Genomic DNA, 4,137 nt, shown 5'->3' on the forward strand with positions numbered 1-4,137 from the left:
ATTGCCTTAAAAGGGAAATGAAGAGCCCCAAGCAAGAACTGTTGTTGGTGGCCACCACCCAGAGGATAACACCTCTTCTGAATGTAAGCTTTCCTCCGGAGTAAGAGTAAATTGTTATTTTCTTTCTCCATGAGACAAACATACTCCCTAATACAGAATCAAACTGGACAATATTTTGTAAATTGCTATCATCTGCATTGTAGAGAAAGAAAAAAAGCTGACCACTAAGAAAACATCAACATGGTGTCCCCAACACACAACTACACAGTTCTACTCTTCCAATATTTTCTTAAAACAAGATTAGACTTTCTTGCATTTCAATTTCCTGTGTATCCAATTCTCCACTCCCTATGCCCATTGATAAAGGATTGTTTACAGTTCAATTCAGTCTCAGGTTCCAGGGAGAAGGCACTGGAAATCATGGCAGAAAAGCCATAAATGAAAAGTCCTGGGTTTGTTGGGCTCTATGTTGGGACTATTCCACTTTTAAAGAAAGATATTTCCCTCATTTTGAATGACAAAAATTCTCTGAGTCAGGAAACTCATCCATACTTTCCTTAAATTGGGATGATGCCCTATCAGCAAGCCTCAAGCGGTACAATCCTAGTTTAAATGCCTGATTCTCCCCAATCTACCTTACATTCTTACAAGGCACATTATTCTTTCCATGAACAAGACACAGCACCCTTCATAAAATAAAAATTAAATGCACTGAGTAGACTTTCTTTCATTTAATTTAAAGGACTCAAAATTTCTTTGATAGTCCAAATCTTTTCTGGGGTGGTAGTTAAAAAGAAACTTAAAAAGTTAAGTTTCTTTTTAACTTTTGAAAATCTTGAACTCTTAATTCTTTGAATCCCCAATTCCAATTTTAAAAGTTCCTGCACTCTCATTACAAACTGATTTTGAGTGAGGGTACTTTCACAAAGCTACACTTTCAGAATGAAGTTTCAGTTTAAAAAATTTTCCAAATCAGTAGTTATGGGGAGAGAGTAGGAAAGGGAGGAAATTTGGATATAAAATTCAACTTTCATTTCTTGAGCCCCTTCCATGTGTCAGACACTAAAATGGCTACTTTACATGAGACAATGACTTGAATCCATTAGTTCAACCATCCTCATAGCCACCATGAAATTATGAACTGTTGTTCCCATTTTGCAGACTGGGACACTGAAGTCCAGAGAGGTTTTGTGATTTTCTCAGGCTCACTCAATTAGAAAGAAGCAGAATCAGCTTTTATTATCGAGGGTTGACAACGTTTAACAGAATAACATCCATAAAATAGCTTAGACTAGAGCCTGCCATATAAAAAGGCCCTATCATGCACTAGTTATCATTATCAGGACTGGTGGTAACAGAGGAGATGTGGGTAAGATGATGCTGGATTTGGATCTTGTTACTTAGGTGAATAGTCTATTTCGCATGTGACAAGCAGTCAGGTGTGATTTTGAATGGAGACATACAGTGAGAGATGTGTCTGGGAAGAAAACTCATTTGTTAAGACCTTGAAAATCATGCTAACAAAATTGAACTTAGTTTTCATTGATACTTTGTACTAACTGATGTCAAATTAGAGAGTAGCATGGCCACATTTCTGTCTTGGAAACAATTCTGACAGCAGAATGAAGGATGAGTTGAGGTCTGGAGAGAAAGAGGTGGGGACACTAACAAGAGGTAATTACAAAAGCTCAGGAAAAAATAATAAGACTATAATCTGATATGAGTGAGACTCAAACAGAACAGCTGGGACAACAGGACTCTATGGAGGATCAAATGGGAATTCAAAAATAAAAACTGTCACATTGCTATCTTAAATGACTAGAAGGACACTGATACTAATAACAACCACCAATAAGAAGCTATGCATTGCATGGAAGGGGGCACGTGACCTCATTTTAGGGCATGATGCTGAAGATGCTGGTGATTTTTCAGCTATTTAGGATCAGATCTGCTCGTCTCTAGGGCAGCCCATCCTGTTTCTATTTGCCAACATTATCTTCATCTTAGTTTGAATAATCGCAAGTTGAAGGGTCAAAGTTCACTATTGGTCATGAGTTGTTTTTCATAGTATCCTTGAAATGAAAGTCAAAATTTGGAAGGGAAAGTATAAAAGAATTCTTTCATTAGTTTATTGCATATTAATCTCCTTCCAGAATTTATTTGCATACTGTTATACAAACTGCTTATGTGTTTCCAACAGCTCTCTCTGCTCTTGCCCCTTTGGAATATAAAATGCTGACTTTTTTTCTGTATTGTTGTTCACCAGGATTCTGGAAATTCAGAAAAGGGATTATTTGGCTGTCCACTATGGCCATCTCTGTTTTGTCTGTCTATTTGAATAAACAAACCTCTAGGGTTAAATGGTGAGTTCGGCCCTGGAAAAGCCATTCAATTTGAGATTTCCAAGATGCTTAACCTTCTCCCATTATTTATATATTTTTGCCTTTGTTTGTTTTTTGGGTTTCATTTTCTTTTTAATTAATCACAACATTGGGTCAGCCAGACCCATTAACAGCATTTCTCATTTAGACCTTTCAGAGATGCAGTTGCAGATGTAATTTAATTTGTTGACCCATGATCGATAGCAATTAATAGCATCTCTTTAATCTTGTTGAAAGGTCTGTTCTGGCCTCCAGTAGCCACCATCTCCAGGGAAAGGTATCCACACACTCAGGTAATTTAGCTTTCAGGCAATAGCTCCCCTCAACCGCCTACTTTCCTGGCAACTTAGTGTACATTTCAGAGATGGCTATTTCTATAGCATTTTCAATTATGGTTCCAAATTTCATCTAGGATCTCTTATCATATTCCCCCCACAGTAGGCTCATCATGAAAATATGGGCCAAGAATGCTGAGAAGAATCCTAATTTTTTTTTTAATTCAGAAAAAAAAATAGATACAACTTTTTAAAGTGTACTATGTTAATAAAATAGATATTTCCTGGGACTTTTCCATGTTAGATAGTGGCTAACCAAGTCCCTACAGTCCAGTCTTTTCATCTGTCATATTAATTAAAGGGTTTGTTCATTTATTCAATAAGCAACTCTCCAGATAGGAAAGGTGACACTGTGGCTGAACTGAATGTAGCATTTTTTTCCTGTTGCCAAGGAGCTTGCTGTCTGATAAGATGAACAAAGCAAGTCTGAACTAACAGAGGGCAGTGCCATGCTCTAAGCAGGAACAGGTACACCAGGAACAAGAGTGAAAGTAACGCATCATCCTGGGCCCGTGGGAGGGCTTTCTGGAAGGTGGAACTCGTTACCTGAGTTTTAAATGAGGAATAGGTCAGGTAAAGAAGGGAGAAAGTGACAGATGCCCTCTTACAGTTTATAAGGTGTAGTTTCTTCTGACACAGCTCAGAACATGTACCTGCCGCATTTTGCTAATAATGAAATCCAATGAAACCAGTAAATATGTACCTGGCACAAAATCAAGAGCTTTGAGCCAGTTTAAAAAAAAAATGTTTTAAAAAGCAAAGATGAGTCACCTACATATTGTTGTGGAATCATTTGTCTTGATAACACCAGCCCATCTTTTCTGTAGCCAATTCACTGGCCATTGGAATTCTTTCTCCTTTATCTACTTCAGGTACCCAGTATACTGCATTTTATCCAAAAATTTGTCCTTATCTCCCTTTAGTAATTTGGGTAATTTGGGTTATATCACCCGCTTCAGTTGAACTTGCATTCTTGGCCTCGTCTTTGAACTCCTACTTGGTACCAGGCTCAACTGTGGAAAGAAAGGAAAGTGTTAGAAAGCAAGAAAGAGATGCATTTTGGAGTAAGGATTTCTTCCCAATTGTATTGAAAGTGTAACATTTCAGGATGACCACCTGCTCTCCAAGGTCATAAGACTAGTCTTAAAACCAGTTGTCCATAAGTTTCCTTGTTATAATTTCACAAGCAGATAATGACAAAGATGCTAGGCAAGATCTTACAGATAAATTTTGAGGTTATTGGATATACAAATAGAAGATATATAATATGTAAATTTCAAGTATAAAAATGTTTAAAGTACATATGTGTATATATTTGTATCTATGTATAAATAGCAAAGGTCTATATATCTTTAGATATGTATAAAGATATAAATATTGCGGTGGACTGACGGCTGTGTCATTAAGATCAAGTACTTGCT

The sequence above is a fragment of the Ictidomys tridecemlineatus genome, chromosome 7 (genome assembly GCF_052094955.1).
Source record: "Ictidomys tridecemlineatus isolate mIctTri1 chromosome 7, mIctTri1.hap1, whole genome shotgun sequence".
NCBI lineage: Eukaryota > Metazoa > Chordata > Mammalia > Rodentia > Sciuridae > Ictidomys > Ictidomys tridecemlineatus.